The following is a 23,301-nucleotide window of genomic DNA, read 5'->3' as shown; positions in this document are numbered from 1 at the left end:
TAATAGGCCAGCCAGGCCAAGTGAGCCAACAGATGCAATAGTGGCACATCAGTCATGGTAGAAACCAAGTGCCCTCTAATTGGACTGGAGGCCAACTCCATGGGAGGGAATACATTCCTGATACTGAAAACTTAAAACAGGAGTAGTCATGAGCCCTAGGGGTGTAACGTCTGCTGCTGTCTCAATAAATGTATATACTATGCTCATCAAACTGCCCAGTAAGCACTTCTCTTAATATTCATACCCTTATATTAATGCTACTCTCACTTTTTGTAGAGAATCTTCTCTTTTCAGATGGCAGTGACCTTGAGATGACTCAGAAGTTATCATGGTGCTAGAAAGAAGTGACTGCAGTGCTCAGCACTACAAGATCTTTATCATACCTTCCAAGACTCAGGGTCTATTGAGGAAGAGGTGGCAGAAAGAATATAAGAGCCAAAGGAAGGGTAGGACTCTTTACAAAGTGTTCCCCCAGACACAAAATGGCCCAGATATCCATGACCTCACAGTGCCTGATATTACCTACACAAGACCATCATAATAGGAGGAAATGATCATGACATCATTTATAATAATAATAATTTATAATAAGAGAGACTGATTGAGAGGGGGAGGAGATATGATGGAGAATAGAGTTTCAAAGGGGAAAGTGGGGGGGAGGAGGGTATTACCATGGAATATATTTTATAATCATAGGAGTTGTTAATAATAAAAAAAAATTGAAGGAAAAAAAACAGAAAATGGAGCTGGGCATGATGGTGTACACCTTTAATCTCAGTACTTGGGAGGCAGAGGTAGGAGGATCACCATGAGTTCAAGACCATCCTGAGACTACATAGTGAATTCCAGATCAGCCTGGACTAGAGTAAAACCCTACCTCAAATAAAAAAAAAAAATAGAAAGTGGAACCATTCTCCCAAGGCAAGACTATTAACCAAGATAACCAAGATCAACTCTACAATAACCTAAATGATTAAATTAATAGGCATAGATTTTATTTGCTCATTTTTTTTCCTGTGAATAGTGATCAAACCTGGGGTCTGGCACTTGCTAGGCAAAAGCTCCACTACTAAGCCACATTCCCAGTAGACTTAGATTTTAAAGTTGTACTCTAGGGGTGGGGTGGGAATTATCATGGTTTATTGTCTATAATTATGGAAGCTATCAATTAAAAAGTTTATTTTAAAAAAGATAGAAAACAGGGCTGAAGAGATTGCTTTGTGGTGAGGCATTTGCCTGCAAAGCCAAAGGACTCAGGTTCATTTCGCAGTACCCATGTAAGCTTGCAGTGGCCATAGGCCCTGGCATGCCCTCGATCTTTCTCTCTCGCTCTCTCTCTCCTTCTCTCTCTATCTCCCTCCCTCTCTCTTTCTCCCTCTCTCTCTCTCCCACTTTCTCTATATCTATATATCTTCTCTCTATCTCTTTCATTCTATGTTTGCAAATAAATAATTAAATATAAATTTGGGGGCTGGAGAGATGGCTTAGTGGTTAAGACATTTGCCTGTGAAGCCAAAGGACCTAGGTTCAATTCCCCAGGACCCATGTAAGCCAGATGCACAAAGGGCACATGCATCGGGAGCTTGATTGCAGTGGCTAGAAGCCCTGGAACACCCATTCTCTGTCTCTCTCTCTTCTCTCTCTGCTTGCAAATAAAATAAATAAATAAGAAAGAAAACATCTGAGTTTTGTGGGAATGAAGCAGTAACTAGGCTGATCCCAGATCCCTCACTGTTTTGGCTTTCCTTATCTCACTCCTGAGCGTGGCCTAGTAGAGAAATAAAAGAAGATGTCTGAATATATTCAAGTAACAGAAGACAAGAATAGCAAGCCCATTGAAATACCATCAGAAGTAAACCGAGGCTAACAATAAAAGGGGTTGTTTCTTTTGAGATAAGTTCTCATACAAAAAAATAATAATAATACCTTCAGAAGATGGAGGGACAGTGCTGCTGTTCACTTTCACAGCCGTCTCCAAGGGCATGTGGGCTGCTGTATAGGAATCCAGTGTCCCAGTGTATGAGAGGCGCCCATTTAGTAGAATGAATTTTGATACTCCTGACGCTGGCTGGGGAAACCTGGCATATGTTGTCAACTATCTCAAAAATAATAAAAGGAAAATGGATGAGACAGATTCTTCATCAGCAGTGGAAGTAAAAGAGCAGTACAGAAAACATCTTACCTAATAGTGTTGGGTCTCCCATGGAAAACAACTGAACAGGATTTTAAAGACTATTTCAGCACCTTTGGAGAAGTTCTTATGGTTCCGGTTAAGAAGGATATTAAAAATGGTCATTCAAAAGGGTTTGGTGTTGCTCACTTTACGGAAGTAATGTCACAGCAACACATGAAAGATGGGCAATGGTGTGACTGTAAACTTCTAAAATTCTAAGCCAAGTTCAGATGAGCCTTTGAGAAGCAGAACAGTATTTGTTTGTTGGGCATTCTGCAGAGGACATGACTTCCAATGAGCTGCGGCAGTTCTTCTGTCGGTATGGAGAGATGGTAGATGTCTTCATTCCCAAGCCATTCAGGGCTTTTGCCTTTGTCACATTTGCAGATGATCACGTTGCCCAGTCTCTCTGTTGCAAGGACTTGATCACTAAAGGAATCAGCATGCGTATATCCAATGCTGAACCTAAGCACAATAGCAATAGACAGTTGGAAAGTGTTAACCCAGAATTTGCGAGAATAAAGACCACCAACCACAAATTAGGCAAATTGAAGCAAGCTTTTAATTGTGCACAGTAGAGCCAGTCAGGCGGCTGCCTCCCTAAGACAGGTTGTAGACAGCAGCCCAGAGCCAACTTCTCAAGCTCAAAACAATAGAAATCACAGGGTAGGGGGTTTTCAGAGGCAAGCAAGCATGGTGACAGAAGCAGACCAGCCATTATAGTTAAACTACTTCCTAGAATGTTATGAATGCACAATCCTGGGAAAAGTAATCAGGGAATAGCTCAGACATAGAAACTTAGGGAAACAGAAAGTTAACCTATTCATTATATCAAAATGGCTCTTGCTGTTAAAATGGAGTCAGGTTGGCTCTTCATTACCCCCCCCCCTGCTTTTCTTATGTATCCCTGTTAAATCTTTGGTAAGGGCCTTCTATTTCCATTGGCTGTATTGGCTGATAATGTTTACGAAGAATAAGTATTTTAGTAGTTTCTGTCTGTCTGGATATAAAACTTGTGATGCCCCAGAGAACAGCATGATACGATTGTTAGGGCAAGTAGTAAGTAATAAGGGGCCTGCTGCAGCTGAGAGAAGAGTATTTAACCAAGGGGACTAACTGAACAGAGATTGATAGCAGTTACCTCCTTCTTGTTGATTCAAATGTTTAGTTTTGAGATTCTTACCATAGCTAGGGTTTCTCTAATTACTGCTGGCTGGTTAGCACAAAAGCAGCATGTTTCTCCCAAGCCCACACGAAGTCTTCCTCGTTTCATGAAGAGTAAATCTAGGCCTCTTCTATTTTGTAAAACAACCTCTGCTAGTGGATCTACCTGATGTTCTAGTCTAGAGACTGAGTCTTCTAGGAACCCCACATCCTGTTTGATCTGTGTGTTGAGTTGTTTGAACCCTTGGTCCTGCACAATTAGTGCTGAGGTACCTATGGCTGCTGACCCAGCGATACCAGCACCCACCAAGAGTGGAACCAGTATGAGGGCTTGTCTGCTCTGAAAATGATTATGAAGCATGGCCAAGTGTAAGTGGCCAGCGTCCCTGTCATAAACAGATATTTGGGGCAAAATATGGGTGAGAATACAGAGGAGAGGGCGACTCTCATGCCTGATGCATGTGACAGATGGGCGTTGAGTGAGGTCATCTGTGCATGCCCACCAAGTTTCATTAGGAGTTGGGAGAAAGAGTTGCTGGCTTTGGTTATTCCATGTCTCTGGGCCTTGAGTTAGGTATGCACAGTTGTCCTGATACTGGGACATAAACTTGTCAGAGGGCTTGAAGATCAAACATAACCCTTGATCTTATGTATCGCCCAGGAAAGCTTAGGCTGAGACCAGGAGCACATATATCAGATAAGGAGTGAGCAGAGGTTATAACTGGGAGTTGAAAATGGTAGAAAGAGTAAGGTATATAGAAGATAGTGAAATGTTGGGCTCCTTCCCGCACAGGTAGTGCCCAGGCACCTCTCCTGGCCACTGGAGAAAAACCACACTGACTGGAGAGTCCTTTGGAAGCAGGAGCTCAACTTTATTGTTACAGGCGGGTGTTTATATAATGTTGAGAACGAAGGCGGAGACTTTAGGGTGGGGTGAGATGTAAGGGCCAACAGCACACTGCGACCTTTGAGATGATTGGTTGTAAGCGCACATGAGCGGGAGACTCTAACTTCCTGTGCAGAAGTGGCAGGCCAGAGGCCATTTGGCCCCCTGCTGAGTTCTAAGTGCCCACAGGCAGGATTTCTAATTTCCTGTGTGGAAATGGCAGGTCAGGGGCCAAGCCCCCTGCTGAGTCATAGCTGGGCAGAGGCAGTTAGGCTCAGGAAGTTCCGCTAGGCCTCACGTCCGGGCCTCTCAAGGCCCAACAGTGAAATACAACCATAATAGGAGGGTAAGGATTGCCTTTTCAGTGCTAGACCAGTCAGAGGATATGGTTATGATTATTCCAATGGTAAGGACTGCAACTGTGAGGAGGGCAAGAACAAGGCAAAAGATGGGGCAGAGCATGAGCAATCTCAATGAAGGGCAAAAGTGGAGATGATGGGGCTGCTTTTTTGTTGTTGTTTGTTTTTTGTTTTTTGAGGTCAGGCCTCACTTTAGCTCAGGCTGACCTGGAATTTACTATGTTGTCTCAGGATGGCCTCGAACTCACAGTGATCCTCCTACCTCTGAGTGCTGGGATTAAAGGCATGTGCCACCACACCCAGCTCTTGTTTATTTTTAATAGTCTTTACTTCTGAAGTTAATAAGCCCCTTTGTTTATATATCTGCCCATGGACATGAGCCATGGTAAAAGCATAGCAGCTGTCTGTATAGATGTTTACCTTTTTCTCTGGCTCATCTTAGTGCTTGGGTCAGAGCAATTATTTCTGCCTTTTGGGCTGAAGTGCCCTTGAATAGGACTTGTGCCCAAATGACTTCTTGTTCTGTGACCATTCCTGCCCCTGCATACCTTATTCCTTCCTGGATAAAGCTACTGCCACTGGTGTAGAGGTCAGCATCTCTGGTCATGTGGAGGCCATCTGTCAGATCTGGTCAAGTTCCTTGAATGACATCCAGCATCTCAAGGCAGTCGTGGATGGGTCCTGGGGTATCATCATCTGGCAGCAGGGTAGCAGGGTTGATGGCCACAGACTTATCAAAAGTCAATCTATCTTTGTCTAAGAGAAGGGCCTGATATTGGGTTAAATGGCATTTGACATCCAGCAGTTAGTGGCATCCCTTAGTAATGTTTCCATAGCATAAGAGGCTACTATGGTCAAAGTCTGTCCAAGAGTAAGCTTATCTGCTTCTTTTACAAGTAGCTGCAATGGCCGGTAAACAAGGAGGCCATCCAGATACCACTGGATCCAGTGTCTTTGAAATATAGGCAATCAGCTTTGTCCAAGGGCCTAGGGCCTGAGTCAAAACCCCTTTTGCAATGCCCTTTTTTCTCATGCACATAGACATGGAAAGACTTAGAAGTCTCCTGGAGGGTAAGGGCAGGGGCCTGTGTAAGGGCCTACTTCAAATTCTTAAAGACCTGCTCATGTTCTTCAGTCCATTCTAGGAGAGCATTCCCTCCTGTTGTGGCTGAATACAAAGGTTTAGCAATCTCTGCAAACCCAGGAATCCACAGGCAGCAATACCCCACTGCCCCCAAGAATTCTCTTGCTTGCCTTTTTGGAGTTGGGATGGGGATTCTCATGATGGCCTCTAGGTGGGTCTGGGATTGTAAAACCCATGGAAAAATACCAGGAGCCCAAAACAGCCCCCCAGATGCAGACAGGCAGACAACCTTGTGACCATAGCATGACCATTAACCCCGCCTAATGTACTATAGATAACCCTGTCAGGATGTTTCCGAGAAGAAAACAAAAAAAGGGATCCCCACCGACTCCAAGTCTATTAATAAGTAACCAGTAACCAGTGCTGGGACTGAAATCATGCTTCTGCTTCTGTAAACCTGCTTCTGCTCTCCCTAACTCTATAAAAAGAGACCCTTCCCCTTGCCCGGCGCGCTCAGCCTCTCGAAGGACTGGAGTGCCTGCAGGCGCCTGTGTGAACAATAAAGCTGCTCTTGCCTTTGCATCCAGTGGCTCAGTCTTGGTTCTTGGGCGTGGGTCTCCCACCACGGAAGATTCCCCCTCCCCCGGGAATCTTACAGGGATAATAGTCTTTTCCCTTCTTTTTCTTTCTTTCTTTTTTTTTTTCTTTTGGTTTTTTGAGGTAGGGTCTCACTCTAGCTCAGGCTGACCTGGAATTCACTATGTAGTCTCAGGCTGGACTCAAACTCACAGCAATCCTCCTACCTCTGCTTCCCGAGTGGTGGGATTAAAGGTGTGTGCCCCCATGCCCAGATTCTTTTTCCTACTTTTAATTCATAGCCTAAATAGTTGACCTATGATTGACATACCTGGGCTTTCTTCTTAGAAACTCTATATCCCAATTGGAAGGTCTTTAAAAGTCCTCTGGTTGCTTGTAAACAATCCTCTTTGTTTTCTGCACCCAGCAACAGGTCATCTACATATTGGAGTAATGTAACATGTGAGAATTCACTGTGAAATTGGCTCAAATCATGGTTTAGAGCCACGTCAAAAATTGTGGTGGAGTTCTTGAATCCCTGAGGTAATTGGGTCCAAGTTAGTTGTCTTGCTATTCCCAACTCAGGGTCAGTCTATTCAAAACCAAAGATAAGTTGGCTTAGTTTTGATAAGGGAATAGAGAAGGAAGCATCCTGTAAGTCTAGGACAGTGTAGGTTTGGTGTTCAGGTAATAGTATGTTGAGCATAGAATAAGGATTAGGAACAGTTGGCTGGATAGTTTCTACTCTTTTATTTACTTTCCTTAAGTCTTGTACTGGGCTATAATCTTAAATTCCAGGTTTTTGAACTGAAAGAAGTGGTCCAGGCTGACTGGCAGGGAGTAAGTATGCCTGTCTTCAGAAGGCATTTGATGTGAAGTTTGCTACCTTCTTTAGCTTTCTGACTGAGGAGCTAGTGCTTCACTTGAACAGGTACAGCTCCTGAGGATAACTGGACCACTGCCAGTGACACACGTCTGGCTAGGCCTGAGGGATTGTCTTCTGCCCAAACAGTTGGGACTTCCCTGACTATTTGCTCTCTTAATTCCTCTTTAGGCATTTGGGTAGGATTTTTGAGCAGGAGGTACTCCTCACTCAAGGGACTGGTAATTGTTAAAATCTGGGCTAGAATTCCCAGTTGGAGTTCAGGTATGTTCCCTGAGAATGAAATAGTTGCCTGAAGTTTGTTTAGAAGATCTCTTCCCAAAAGGGATAATGGACATTCAGGGATGACAAGGTACAAGTGAGTCCCCCTCATGTCGAGGTCAACAGTTCATTCAGCAGTCCTTTCCCCTGTTGCCCCTTCTTCCTCCACTGTTTGATTGATGAGGGGCCTCAGGGGCTTCTTTAGTACTGAACATGAGGCACCCATGTCCAGCAAAAATCTTACAGGTTGGCCCCTAATTGAAAAAGACATCAATGGCTCTCAGGGGCCTAATTTGAAAGAGGCATGGCTCCACTATTCTTCTAAAGTCATAATTGGCTTTGGTCAGAGTGGACCTGTTCTCTTCCACTGAGGACATTCATGTTTCCAATGTCCCAGTTCTTTGCAATAGGCACACTGGTCTTTCTGTAGAGGCTGTCTGCCCTGGTAGTTAATTTTCTGCCCACATTTGTTCTGGTAGATAATTCTTTGTTCAGGATTGAAGGCCCTAGGGACATGTAATGCTGCTACTGTAATTTGATTTATTTTCTCATCTGGTCTTCTTTGCAGTCTCTATTATCAAACACCTTTTGAGCAATTTCTAGTAATTTTGATTTATTCTTCCCTGCAAACCCATCTAGTTATTGGATCTTTTCATGTGTGTTTTGGGCCGACTGAGTTACAAAAGCCAAGTTAATCACCTTGAGGTTTGCTGGCTCCTCCGGGTCAATAGGAGTACACCAGCAGCAGGCCTCCAAGAGGCTCTCAAGGAATGCTGAAGGTGATTCGTCTGGCCCCTATTGTACGTCTGTCACCTTAGATAAATTGGTGAGCTTATGGGCTGACCATTTCAACCTTTCTTGGAGAGCCTCTGATACTCATCGAGAGACCTCTGTCCTGTAGTCCCAGTTAGGACTCCTTCTGGGCAGGATGCAGTCAATTGTTTCAGTTCTCTGCTCACTGGATTGGGTGTCTATTCCAGGTTTTGCTTTTACAGCTTTAGTTAGTATTCGTTCCCTTTCTTACGTAGTAAAAAGGGTGTGCAGGAGTTGTTGGCAGTAATCCCTGGTGGGAAAGTGATTAAAGAAAATAGAGCCAATCAAGGATGTCAGAGAACTTGGGTCTGTACTGAAAGGGGGATTCTGATTTTTCCAGTTACACAGGTCAGTTGTAGTGAAAGGAACATGAATATAACCATTATCGGGGAACTTGGTGCAAGAGGAGAACAGAATCTAGCACCTCTCCTGGAGAGTTTTCAGAGATGCCATAGGGGAGTTCCTGCTGGGTGTGGGGAGGAAAAGAATGGATAAGGAGGGGGATGAGGAATTAGGAGCAGAGGGGATAGTAGAGTGAGGAGATTGGGGAAGAGGCTGAGGTTGAGACTGAGGTGATAAAGGGTAGAGAGGGGCATGGGGGTGTGGTGGTTTGATTCAGGTGTCCCCCATAAACTTAGGTGTTCTGAATGCTAGGTTCCCAAATGACGGAGATTTGGGAATTAACACCTCCAGGAGGCAGTGTGTTGTTGGGTGGGCTTATGGGTGTTATAGCCAGCACCCCCTTGCTAGTGTTTGTCACACTTTCCTATTGTCCATCTGATGTTGGCCAGGGGGTGATGTCCACCCTCTGCTCATCCCTGCCATCATGGAGCTTCCCCCTGGAAATAAACTTCTTTTTCCCACAAGCTGCTCTTGGTTGGGTGATTACTACTACCAATGCAAGTGTGACTGCAACATGGGGGAAGGGGATCCTCATGGGAGTCTTGTACGACTAGAGACTTAGAGAGCTCTTGATGTTTCTTTGATGGCTCTGGATGTTTTCCCCTTGTAACAACTAGAGCTTGACTTCCCTGGCCATTTTGGACCATACAAACCTTCCTCCAGAGGGTTGGATCTGAAGTTGCCTCTGCCCAGGGTAAAATATATCCAATTTGGTCCAGGTGGCCAAGGTTGCCAAGGACAATGTTGACCATGGTCAAGCCACCTGGGAATTGAATGAACCCTCAGAGGGCCATCCAACTCTGAAAGACCACCAGTCTAGCTCACAGAAGGTTCAGAGGTGACTCTTGGTGATGGGATATCATAATCCTGTTTTATTACAGAGGGTTATAGTTTATCAAAAATTGTAGCACATTGTCTAGGGGAGTGGCAGACTTGCTAGACTTATTTCCCATTCTGTCTGTCAGTCCAGTCACCTAAGGCCAGCCACTAAAACTTACAGAAACACAAGACACAAAAACAAGACACAGAAAGGATAAACAAAAGACAGGCACAAGACAGACAACAATCGAATAATATATGAGTCCAAAAACTAGAACCAAGTAGACAATGTGACATCTCACTATTGCCTAGAACCAGGACCAAGTGGACAATGTGGGCTTTGCAGTTGTCTTGAACCAGATGGGCAGTGCAATAACTTGTAACTTCCCTGGACAGGAGTGTGAATGTGCCTCACCAGACACCTCTCTGTCCCTAGAAGGGATCCCACCAGTACCCATACCAGATGTCATAGAAGGAAAACTATGACTGGCCTCTCCAGACCAGTGCTTGCTGGTTTCACTTTTGTGGGGCCACTCACCTCAGCTGTCAGTGGAATAGAAGGTGTGTTCTGGGGCCTTGGAACATCTTCAAGGTGTGCAACCCCTGGGAATGATGCTTCAGTGCTGGAGGCTCAAAGAGAAGGGTCTGGCTTCTTTTTTTTTTTAATATTTTTTGTTCATTTTTTATTTATTTATTTGAGAGCAACAGACACAGAGAGAAAGACAGATAGAGGGAGAGAGAGAGAATGGGCGTGCCAGGGCTTCCAGCCTCTGCAAACGAACTCCAGACGCATGCGCCCCCTTGTGCATCTGGCTAACGTGGGACCTGGGGAACCGAGCCTCGAACCGGGGTCCTTAGGCTTCATAGGCGAGCGCTTAACCGCTAAGCCATCTTTCCAGCCCTTTTATTTATTTATTTTTTAATATTTTTTGTTCATTTTTTATTTATTTATTTGAGAGCAACAGACACAGAGAGAAAGACAGATAGAGGGAAAGAGAATGGGGGGTCTGGCTTCTGAATTTGGGTTAGGGTCTCTATCTTGCTGGGGCTTCCGTTATGTTAATGCAGAATTTGTGAGAATGAAGACCACCAACTACATATTATGGCCAAATTGAAGCAAGCTTTTAATTGTGCCCAATAGAGCTGGTCCAGCGCTGCCTCCCTAAGTCAGGGGTATAGAGAGCAGCACCAAGTCAGCTTCTCAGGCTCTTTTTTCAAGGAAAAACCATAGAAATCACAGGGTAGGGGTTTTTCAGAGGCAAGTAAGCATAGTGACAGAGCAGACCAGCTACTACAGTTAACTACTTCCCAGAAAGTTATGAATACACAACCCTGGAAAGAGTAACCAGGGAACAATTTGTGGCCCCAGCCCAGACAAAGAAACTTAGAGAAACAGAAACTTAACCTAGTCACTATATCAAAATGGCTCTTGCTGTTAAAATGGAGTCAGGTTAGCTCTTCAAAAGAAGTGGAAGATTTTCCCAAAGAAGGTAGATACTGAGGACTAGCACCCCTGACCTCCACAGCTCACAGTGGCACACATGACATGAACAAAAGGAATGGGGCAGACACAACGTGCAGAAGAAAGGAATGTGGTGACACAGAAGGTTATAACCTTCAGTCTGATGCTATTAAAGACAAGATGTCGGCTGGAGAGATGGCTTAGTGGTTAAGCACTTGCCTGTGAAGCCTAAGGATCCCGGTTCAAGGCTTGATTACCCAGGACCCACGTTAGCCAGATGCACAAGGGGGCTCATGTGTCTGGAGTTCGTTTGCAGAGGCTGGAAGCCCTGGCGCGCCCATTCTCTCTCTCGCTATCTATCTGCCTCTTTCTCTGTCTGTCACTTTCAAATAAATAAATAAACATAAAACAAAACAAAACAAAAGAAGTGGAAGATTTGTGATAACCCAGGTGGCTTTGGGGTCCAGGTGAGTTTGGTAACAGTAAAGGGGGTGAAGCTGGCTTGGGAAATAATCAGGGTGGTAATATGGGTGGAGGGATGAACTTTGGTGCTCTTAGCATCAATCCAGCCATGATGGCTGCAGCCCAGACAGCACTGCAGAGCCTTTGGGGTATGATAGGCATGTTAGCCAGTCAGCAGAATCAGTCAGGTTCATCTGGTAATAACTAAAGCCAGGGTAACATGCAGAGGGAACCAAACCAGGCTTTTGGTTCTGGAAATAGCAATTATAGTGGTGGTAATTCTGGTGGTGCTATTGGTTGGGGATCAGCATCGAATACAGGGTCAGGCAGTGATTTTAATGGAGGCTTTGGCTCAAGCATGGATTCTAAATCCTCTGGCTGGAGAATGTACACATTGGGTTATATCTGGTTGCAATAGAATGGTGGGAATTCAAATTTTTTCTAAACTCATGGTAAGTGCACTGTAAAATACATATGTACTAAGATTTTTCAAATTGGTTTGTTCAGTGTGGAGTATATTCAGCAGTATTTTTAATATTTTTCTTTAGAAAAAGGTAGAACTAAAGGAATTTTATAAGTTTGTTACATAGAGGGTTGAAATATTGAGTGGGTGAAAGTGAACTGCTATTTATTTGCCTGACTGGCAAACCAACACATCACAGGTGCTCTCAAAAGGTTTCTCCTGTAATACCCCATCCTAGGACTAACTTGTTAAGTGGATTCTTTGCATGTTCAAAATGAAAACTACTGGTTAGAATTACAACTACATTCTTTTCTCCTTATTTAAATTTTAATCACACCATATGAAATTTTCCGTTAGGAAAATTTTCTTTTGGGAGATCATGATATCATAGTGTTTGGTTGTTTTGGTTTTGTTTGTTTTGTTTGTTTGTTTGGTTGGTTGGTTGGTTTGGTTTTTCAAGGCAGGGTCTCACTCTAGCCCAGGCTGACCCAGAATTTACTATGTAGTCTCAAGGTGGCCTCAAACTCACAGTGATCCTCCTACCTCTGCTCCCCGAGTGCTGGGATTTGATCCTTTTCAGATGGAACTTTCATAATGTTTCTGGGCAATAGTTTATCTTGCTTCAAATAAACTTATTTGAAAAGTTGTCTCAAAAAAGAAAAAAACTGTACTCATTGAAATGAGAGAGAATCCTTCTATTGACAAAAGTATAAAGAACCTTAGCAAAAAAGAAAATAGAAACCATAAAAGAAAAGCAAAAGGGATTTCAATGATTTTATTAGCATATATTAGTTACACATTAATGGGTTTTGACATTTTTGTACTTGCAATTAATGTATTTTTTTAAGTTGGGTGTGGCGGCTCACGCCTTTAATTTTTTTTTTAATTTATTTATTTGAGAGCAACAGACACAGAGAGAAAGACAGATAGAGGGAGAGAGAGAGAGAATGGGCGCGCCAGGGCTTCCAGCCTCTGCAAAGGAACTCCAGATGTGTGCGCCCCCTTGTGCATCTGGCTAACGTGGGACCTGGGGAATCGAGCCTCGAACCGGGGTCCTTAGGCTTCACAGGCAAGCGCTTAACCACTAAGCCATCTCTCCAGCCCCAATTAATGTATTTTTATATTCTCTCTCTCATGCACACATATATTTTTTGCATCCTTCCAAATCCCTTAACAAGTTCACAAGAAAGATATGAAAAACAAAATCTAAGTGACAAAGACATAGTCTGATGCCACAACTGTAGGAAAGTGAAGTTTACTGGGGACAAAAATAAACTCTGAAGCTCAGCAGACTCTTGGAAAGTTTGTTGCTGACAAAGGAGTTCTGCTCCCCTAAGTGCACATCTGCAGAATGACTTCTGTCCACTGGGAAAGACAGTTTTGCTTCTTTTCTTACTCATGCCCCAAGACCCTGTTCAGTTGGGAAGATTCTGGTCTGCATGTCTGTTTCTGTTCTGAAGGGAAGGAGTATGGGGAAGAGGCCATTCTTGTCATGACATGAAGCTCTACTACATTCCACACACCTAAATGCCAATATGACCTTCCCTCCCTCCCTCTTTCAGCTCCTTCCTCCTGTTAGCTTTCCTCGTGGAGATATACTCCACATGGTAGCATGGCAAATAGCATATACAGGACTGGAGAGGTTAAAGGTGCTTGTGCACAAAGCCTAACAGTCTGTGTTCTATTCCCCAGAACCCACATAAAGCCAGATGCGCAAAGTGGTGCATGTATTTGCAGTTTGTATACAGTTGCAAGAGACCCTGACATCCTCATGTTTACTCGCTCTCTCTGCCCCCCACCTCTCTCTCTCTCTCTCTCTCCTTACAAATAAATAAAGATATTTTTTAAAAAGAAAAATAGGCCGGGTGTGGTGGCACACACCTTTAATCCCAGCACTCGGGCGTCAGAGGCAGGAGGATTGCTGTGAGTTCAAGACCACCCTGAGACTACATAGTGAATTTCAGGTCAGCCTGGACTAGAGTGAGACCCTACCACTATCTAGCTGCATAGTTGTACATTTTTAATATATATTATGGCAAGGTTTTCTAAAGTTCCTGTACCCATCTACATGCCCCTTAGCACCATATGAGAGTTCCAGGTGTTCACACTATTGGCCGGCTTGGGGATTTTGTCAATGTGTTAATTTTAAGCATTCTGGAGAGTGTTCACTGAAATTTTATTGTGGTTTCACTTTAAATTTCAGTAGTGAAAAATAGAAATCTGGTTCTTGTATCACACACCTTTAATCCCAGCAATGGGAGATGGAGGCAAAGGATAAGGAGTTAAGGCCAGCCTGAACTGCATGAGACCCTGTCTCAAAAGAGGGAGGGAGGTAGAGAAAAATTGTATATGCTTATTGGCTTTGTTATCCTGGAAATGCTTTTGTATAAAGTAACCGTTCTGATGTTCAACATTTTTCTATTGTTTTCTACGTTTTTTAATAAATACTTGGAATACTTTCCTTTTTATGGCAAAAAAATTATTGTAAATAACATCATTTATACATTTCATTCTATTATATATTTACTTTTCTGGCTTTCTACCAGTAGAAATAGTGCATGTTCAATGCAAAATACTTAAAATACTTCGAAAGAAGAAAAAAAAACTTTGAAAGGAAATAAAGTTGAAGTAAAAATGTCAATAATCTTACTCCCCAACAATCACTAGGAGTAGCAGATGTGTATCTTTTTTTTCCCTTCGAGGTAGGGTCTCACTCTAGCCCAGGCTGACCTGGAATTAACTATGTAGTCTCAGGGTGGCCTTGAACTCACAGCAATCCTCCTGCCTCTGCCTCCTGAGTGTTGGGATTAAAGGCGTGCATCACCATGCCTGGCAAGCAGATGTGTGCTCTTTAAGAAAGTTTCTTGTATACAAACACACATGATTTATTTTTCAGAACTGGTGTATACTAAAAATTGTGATCAAATTGCCTTTCTTGTAATTTGTCATGCCTTTGAGTATTGTATTACATGAGTTTGTGTAAAAAAAAAAAAAAAAAAGAAAAGAAAAGAAAAATAGGCCGGGTGTGGTGGCACACACCTTTAATCCCAGCACTCGGGAGTCAGAGGCAGGAGGATTGCTGTGAGTTCAAGACCACCCTGAGACTACATAGTGAATTTCAGGTCAGCCTGGAATAGAGTGAGACCCTACCTCGAAAAACCAAACACAAAAACAAACAAAATAAAAACATAAAAAGAAAAATAGTAGCCTGGCACAATGGCACACACACTTGGGAGGCAGAGGTAGGAGGATCACCATGAGTTCAAGGCCACCCTGAGACTACATTAGTGAATTCCAGGTCTGCCTGAGCTGCAGTGAAACCCTACCTCAAAAACAATAAAAAAAGAAAGAAAAAGAAAAATAGCATGTGTGGCCTTTTCTTTTTATTGCTTCTTGTCCAGCAAAAAGGAAAGTTTCTTTTTCTGCATATGAGCAAAAATACTGGACATGGTTCTCATCGATTCAATGAGATAAGGCTATGCCCATGCCAATGACCCAAGATATCTAATATTCTGATTTTTCCAGTTCAACTACACTCTGATTTCTGGAATGCTAAGTAAAATCAGTACCACTTAGCTGTGGAAAGAAACTGTGCACCTTGCCTTTGTGCACCTCTCAGCAGGAGAGATGACAGCAGGGCCTGTGCCTGGCGTAACCACCGCACGCCACCCCTCCAGGACTGTGCTTAATGGGCAGCTAATGCCAGCCTACTCAGCAGTAGTCCTACCTCCTTCCTCCCAGAGTTTCATACTGCTTTCATAGTTCATTAAACCCCTCTGCAAGGAAATATTTACCTTTGGAAAGGACTACCCTTCCTCTTTAACTAAAAGAAGTAAGCAATTCTTTACATAAACATAACTACATACATATATATATTTGCATCTTAGCCACATTTCTGGATCATAGCTAGTCATCACATGTACATGTGTACATCAGCTTGTCTAGAATTATGTGACCATGCTGGCCAGGCACTAATCAGCTCAATCCCCGCCCCTGCCACATTTTAATGCTGACCGAAGCAGGCACCTGAATACACCACAACCTAAGTCAAAACTGATGTGATTCTGTTATGTCTCAAAAGTGCCTAGGGGATGCTGGAGAGATGGCTTAACAGTTAAGGCACTTGCTTACAAAGCCAAAGGACCTAGGTTCAATTCCCCAGGACTCACGTAAGCCAGTTGCACAAGTTGGCACATGTGTCTGGAATTTGTTTGCAGTGGCTAAAGGCCCTGGCATTCCCTTTCTCCCCCACCCCCCTCTCTCTTTCATCAACAAAATATTTTTAAAGTGCTAACTGGGCATGGTGGTGCACACCTTTAATACCAGCACTTGAGAAGCAGAGGTAGGAGGATCACCATGTGTTGAAGACCATCCTGAGACTACATAGTGAATTCCAGGTCAGCTCGGACTAGAGTGAGACTATACCTCAAAGAAACAAAAAAAAAAAAAAAAAGTGCCTCAGGACCACATCTTGCAGTATGTCACTACAAGTATAGTTGACACTTCCGTCAGCATTGCCAGGTGATTCCAACTAAAGTTGTGCTTTGATGTGAACTTACACCAGCACCTAGCACACACTCCCAAATAAGGTTTACCCAAGAAAAACAAAAGAAGGATTTTCTGATCCATTGTCCATTTGGATGAAAGGAAAATCATGATTCTGCTTATACAATAAATATATGTTAATTAGATAATTATATCTTAATGACCACATTAAGTACTCAGAAATGACTAAGGCATCAAAAAAACCAATTCAAAGGAAAAGGTAACAAATAGACACATATACAAGTAATTAAAAAGTGACAGGAACCATAGATTGTTACTATAAAACTTTCAGTACCAGGGATGGGATACCTTCCAGTGAGCTGTTGGCCCGGGAGGTCACTGATGACCCCAAAACATTATAGGCCATTGCAGAGGCCCTTGGTTTTCTACCAGTAATAGATGGTAAGACCCTATTGCTGAAGGCTCCACATACTTGGGCTGCAAAGCTACTGAGAAATTCTGCTGGAACTGAGATGATAACCTCCTTCATGTAGACCAACTGACAGAAAGCTGGAAGAAGTCATTCTACATGCAGTTCAATGGGAGAAAGAGAAAACACCAGTGAAGATACTCAGCAGTGGACACTGCAAGCCTTAGATTTGGCCAGCCAGACCAAATGAGCTAACAGGTGCAATAGTGGCACGTCTGTCATGGTGGAAACCAACTGCCCTCTAATTGGTCTGGGGGCCCACTATATGGGAGGGAATACATCCCTGATACTGGAAAACCTACAACAGGAGTAGTCATGAGCCTTAGGGGTGTAACGTCTGCTGCTGTCTGGCTAAATGTTTATACTATGCTCACCAAACTATCCAGTAAACACTTCTGTTAATGTTCATACCCATATATTAATGCTACTCTCACTTTTGGTAAAGAACCTTCTCTTTTCAGATGTCAGTGACCTTGGAATTATTTAGAAGGCACCATGGTGCTGAGAAGAAGTGACAGAGGAGTGCTCAGTACTGAAATATCTCTATCACATCTTCCAAATCTCAGCATCCATCATGGAAGAGGTTGCAGAAAGAATGTAAGAGCCAAAGGAAGGGTAGAACTACTTACAATGTACTCCTCCAGACATAAAATGACCTGGATATCCATGACCTCACAGTGCCTGATGCTACCTACACAAGACCATCATAAGAGGAGGCAAAGATCATGACATCAAAATAAAAGATTGAGAGAAGGAGGGGATATGATGGAGAATGGAGTTTCAAAGGGAAAAGTGGGGGGAGGGAGGGTATTACCATGGGATATTGTTTACAATCACAGAAGTTTGTTAATAAAAAATAAAATATTAATTAATTAATTAATTTTTTAAAAGTACTGAGAGAATTTGCCAACATATGTAACACTGGTTTGTTTAGGAGAAAGCTCATTATTTTGTTTTCTATAATTTCAGAGCTGGAAATTCAATTTGGGGCTGAAGAGATGGCTCAGCAGTTAAGGCACTTGCCTGCAAAGACTGATGACCTAGTTTTGATTCCCCAGTACCCATGTAAAGCCAGATGCACAAAGTGATATATGCATCTGGAATTCATTTGCAGTGGCTATGGCATGCCCACTCTCTCGCTCTCTTTGTGTGTGTGTATGTGTGTGTATATGTGTGTGTGTGTAGCTATCTGCTCACAAATAAATAAAATATTTTAAAAATAGTAATAATAGCCACATGTGGTGGTGCATGACTTTAATCCCAGCACTCGGGAGGCTGAGGTAGGAGGATCACTGTAGGTTCAAGGCCAGTATGAGACTAATTCCAGGTCAGACTGGACTAGAGCAAGACCCTACAACAACAATAACAACAACAACAATAATAATAATAATAATGGTTTAATTTAAAAACTGAGAGTCTGGAGAGATGGCCCAGCAGTTAAAAACTGCTTGCTTGCAAAGTCTGTCAGCTGAGGTTCAATTCCCCAATATAAAGCCAGATGCACAAAGTGGCACATGGGTCTAAAGTTCATTTGCAGTGGAAGACCCTGGCATGCCCATACTTTCCCTCTCTCTCTCTCTCTCTCTCTCTCTCTCTCTCTCTCTCTCTCTCTCTCTCTCTCCTTCTTTCTCTCTATCTGTCTCTTTTTCAAATACATAAATAAGTAAAGTATTTAAAAAAAGAAAAGAAAAAAGAGCCTGGCATGGTGGTACATGCCTTTAATCCCAGCACTTGGGAGGCAGAGGTAGGAGGATCACTGTGAGTTTGTGGCTACCCTGAGACTACATAGTGAATTCCAGGTCAGCCTGGGCTAGAGCAAAACCCTACCTTGAAAAACAAAAAACAAAAAGCAAACAAACAAACAAAAAAAAAAAAAAAAACCAGCAACAAACATTAAGATGAGGAGGCTCTATGACCACTTGGGGACTTCCAGCTGTGTGTGAGGTTTTCCCTCAGCTGGGCCTGAGCTGGCTTGGTCCAGGCACGGCCCGGAGGCCTCTTACTCTCCACACTGCCTCCTTTATTCCGTCCTGCTCCCCACATGGCAGGAGCTCTTGAACTTTCCGTTTTCTTTCCATGCTTTTTCCCCCCAGGCCCTCCATGTGAGCTCTTTAGCCATGTGGGTGCCTTTCCTTGGTTCTGTACTTCCCTCAATAAACATAATAATTTAAAATTGAAAAAAAATTAAGATGAGGCTGGGTAGATTGCTCAGTACTTAAAGTCACTTGCTTGCAAATTCTGCCAGCCTGAGTTCAATTCCCAGGCCACCCACAGAAAGATAGAGCTACACAGGATTTGTTTGCAGCAACAGGAGATTCTAGTATGTCAACACACATGCACACACAAATAAATAATAGATTTTTTAAATACTTATTTTTGAGACAGAGAAAGAGACAGATAAGAGAGAATGGGCATGCCAGGACCTCTAGCCATTGCAAACAAACTCCAATTGCATTTGCCACTTTGTGCATCTGGATTATTGGGGAATTGAACCTGAGTTCTTTGGCTTTGCAGGCAAGCCCTTAACTGCTGAACCATCTCACCAGCCCCTCTCCTCTTTCAAATAGTCTGTTATTTGGGCTGGAGAGGTGACTCTGTAGTTAAGGGGCTTGTCTGCAAAGCCAAAGGACTCAGGTTCAATTCCTCAGTACCCACATAAGCCAGATGCACAGGGTGGCACATGTGTCTGGAGGTAGTGGCTAGAGACTTGGGTGTGTCCATTCCTTATCTATTTGCCTCTTTCTTTCCCAAGTAAATAAAATATTTTTTTAAAAAAAATGTGAGAGGGCACTTTGGGTAGAGAATCTTCTCTGTTCAGATGGCAGTGACCTTAGGATGACTCAGAAGGTATCATAGTGCTGGAAGGAAGTGACTGGAGTACTGACTAACATCTCGATCACACCTTCCAAGGCTCAGGGTCTAATGCAGAAGAAGTGGCGGAAAGAATGTAAGAGCCAAAGGAAGGGTAGGACTCCTTACAACGTGCTCCCTCCAGACATAAAATGGCCTGGATATTCATGACCTCATAGTGCCTGACACTACCTACACAAGACCATCATAAGAAGAGGAAAAGATCATGACATCAAAATAAAAGAGAGACTGATTGAGATGGGGAGGGGATATGATGGAGAATGGAATTTCAGAAGGGAAAGTGGGGGGGAGGAGTGAGGGATGGTATTACCATGGGATATTTTTTATAATCATGGAAAATGTTAATAAAAATTTTTAAAATATGTGAGAGGGGCCTGGAGAGATGGCTTAGCAGTTAAGGTGCATGCCTGCGAAGCCTAAGGACCCCAGTTTGATTCTCCAAGTCCCACATAAGCCAGATGCACATGGTGGTGCATGTGTCTAGAGTTAATTTGCAGTGGCTAGAGGCCCTGGCGCACCATTCTCATTCTCTCTCTCTAGATAAATAAATAAATAGAATATTTTTTAAATATTTTAAAAATATGAGAGAGGGCTGGAGGAATGGCTTAGCAGTTAAGGCACTTGCCTGCCAAGCCTGAGGAGCCAGGTTCCATTCCCCAGAAGCCATGTAAGCCAGATGCACACGGTGGTACATACATCTGGAGTTCATTGCACTGGCTGGAGGCCCTGGCATGCCCATTCTTTCTTTCTCTCTCTCTCTCTCTCTCTCTCTCTCTCTCTCTCTCTCTCTCTCTCTCTCTCTCTCTCTCTCTTTCTCCCCCCTCTAATAAATAAAAATAAAAAGATGAGAGGCTGAAAGTGTATTTCAGTGGTGGAGACTGTCCAGGCAAAACACAACTCGCAGCTCAAAGAGAACATAAGATAGCTTGTTCTGGAGCCAAATATGAGTGACCATAACCAAGAAACAGATTGAGTTACTCAAAATTATGTGTTCCGAGGTGTTTCCAGTTTCATGAAGGTTTTATACTTACAGAACAAAAGAAAAGCACAAATCAAGGCACTTTTTGAATACACTGGCTGACTATCAGGTAGGCAGGTTACAGCAAAGCAGGGAATCTCCATCACAGGCCTCAGATGCTATCTGAAGACATTCTTAGCCATTGGGTGAAAAAACTGGTGGTCTATTCTTATATTCCAAAAAAGTTTCACCTGATCACCTGATAGTCACCAGGATATTAGGTCAGAGAAAGAGGTGGGCAGTAAGTGTCCATTAAGGGGCTAAAGGCAGCCCAAGGTAATTTGGCTGTGACTAGCAACATTCCATCTCTCTATGATCACAGGAGTTATATCAGTCCATTCAGCACTTGTCAGGAACTTTAGTCCACAGTCTGCCAGCCCAGATTCAATTTCTAACACTCATGGAAAGCCAAACACAAAGTGACACATGTGTCTGGAATTTGTTTGCAACAGCAAGAGACCCTGGTACATCTGTATATGCACACATCACCTGCACACAAATAAAAAAAATATTGGTGGGGGGAGGTTGAGGTAGGGTCTGGTTCTAGCCCAGGCTGCCTCCCAAGTTCAAGTGCTGGAATTAAAGGTGTGCATCACCACACCTGGCTTAAATAAAATTTTTTAAAAGATGAAAAACTATATACTATAATTTTTATTTCCATTAAAGAATAGAAGAGAAGGGCCAGAAGGAAGACTCAGCAGTTAAGACGCTTGTCTGAAAAGCCTAATGACAGGGGTTCAATTCCCCAGTACCCACGTAATGTGCACAAAATATGCACAAAGTAGCTTGCAGTGGTCAGAAGCCCTAGCATGCCCATTTATTCTCTCTCTCTCCACTTGCAAATAAATAAAAACTTTAAAAAAAAACTTTTTAAAAAAAAGTCAAATCAGTAACATTCATCTACACTGCATACAAAGGAATGTTAGCAATTCTACATTTTTAATTAACTTCTTTCATCTTTCTCACACACAACTAAATGTAACATAACCCAAAGAAAAATGTACCTGCATTATGGCTCATGATGAAAGGGTCTGCTGCATTTGTCCAGGCTTGGAAGGGCCTCTAACCACTGTAAATGAAGTCCACATTTATGTGCTACCATGTGCATCTGGCTTTCCATGGGTACTGGAGAATCGAACCTGGGTCCCTAGGCTTTGCAGGCAAGTATCTTAACCTCTGAGCATCTTTCTAGCCCAAAGCTTAGGAGTTTTGTACAACCAAGTTAAGTGTAGCATTTTGATTCTGATCTGCTGACCAGAATCCAATTCATATCTTGCAAATGCACCAACTCCATGGGCACTGGGATATAGCAAGCCATTTTTATGAGATACCCAGATATCATTAAATAAGACAAGGCCTTTTGCACAGTGATAAAACCAATGGTATCTATGGGATTTTCTGTCTAAGTTGGAGAGGGGCTATTGTAAGTACAAAGAATTACTATGACAATTGATATTTTATAATTAGAATGAGACCAAGTGTACCTCAAAATCACTATTGGGCTAATAAACTGCTACCTCAAAGTGCTGAGAAGTGAGAGATGAGTGCTCAGCACTAAATAAGATGTCTCTATCCCACTCTGCAAGGTTCTGGGAACAGTGCAGAAGAGGTGAAGGAAACAATATAAGAACCAGAGGATGGGAGGAGTGCTTTGGAGTGTTGTCTTCTGGACATGAAGTGGCTGTTGCATTAATGACGTCACAGTGGCTACCTGCACAACATTCAGCCCACCAACAAGTCTTTGCATGGGATGGATGAAGGCAAAATAAAAAGAAATTAGAACAGCAGAGGGACTAGGACTAGTGGGAAAGAACAAGGAGTTCATTGAAGGGAATGGGAGAGGGGGAACATCAGAAAGTAATAAGGGGGGATTGTGGCCAAAGTACATTATGTCCAGCAGGGCATGGTGGCGCACACCTTTAATCCAGCACTTGTGAGGCAGAGGTAGGAGGATCACTGTGAGTTCAAGGCCAGCCTGGGATTACAAAATGAGCACCAGATCAGGCCAGGGCTAGAATGAGACCCTACCTCAAAGCACACTAAACAAAACAAAACAATACATTGTGTCCATGTAATGAAAATTGTCAGTAAAAGAGAGAGAGAGAAATGGCTTTATCAGCTTTTCAAAGAACAGCAGGATCCTTTCCTAGGTTGGTGATCCCAGAGCAGCATGGCTATAGGCTACAAAGTGCCAAGTAGTAATGACCGAGTGGAAATACCTGGTGGTGCTTTAGTAACAGATGATACTTTATGTGTAGAGTGGCAGTAGTGGTATGTGTGCTGTGTGGTATGTGTGCGTGTGTGCACACCTGTGTGTGGAGGTCAGAGGAAAGCAGGTGTGTCTTCTGCCCCTCTTCCACATGATTTCCCTGTGACAGCATCTCTCACTGAACCTGGAACTCCTCATGCTTCAGCTAGACTAGCTGACCAGGGAGCTCACCACCCCCTGTCTCTGCTCACCTCAGCAGTGGGGTTGCAAGATTGTATGACTATGCCTACCTTTTTACACTTGTGCTGGGGATCCAAATCATGTTCTGACGCTTGCATAGCAAGAGCTCTTAACCTGTTCAGCCATCTCCACAGCCCCTGTTATTTATGTTTATATAAAGTCTTACACAGATCAGGCTGGC

At 43.1% G+C, this 23,301-nt stretch overlaps 1 pseudogene; it reads left to right on the top strand.

The window, feature by feature from the left end:
• The first annotated feature begins 1,789 nt into the window (after window positions 1-1,789).
• The window catches only part of LOC101596428, an 84,771-nt pseudogene continuing 63,259 nt past the window's right edge, over window positions 1,790-23,301 (top strand).

This window comes from Jaculus jaculus, chromosome 10, assembly GCF_020740685.1.
Source record: "Jaculus jaculus isolate mJacJac1 chromosome 10, mJacJac1.mat.Y.cur, whole genome shotgun sequence".
Taxonomy (NCBI): domain Eukaryota; kingdom Metazoa; phylum Chordata; class Mammalia; order Rodentia; family Dipodidae; genus Jaculus; species Jaculus jaculus.
Note: the sequence above shows the minus strand (reverse complement) of the source record. Positions and strands in the feature narration are given on the sequence as shown.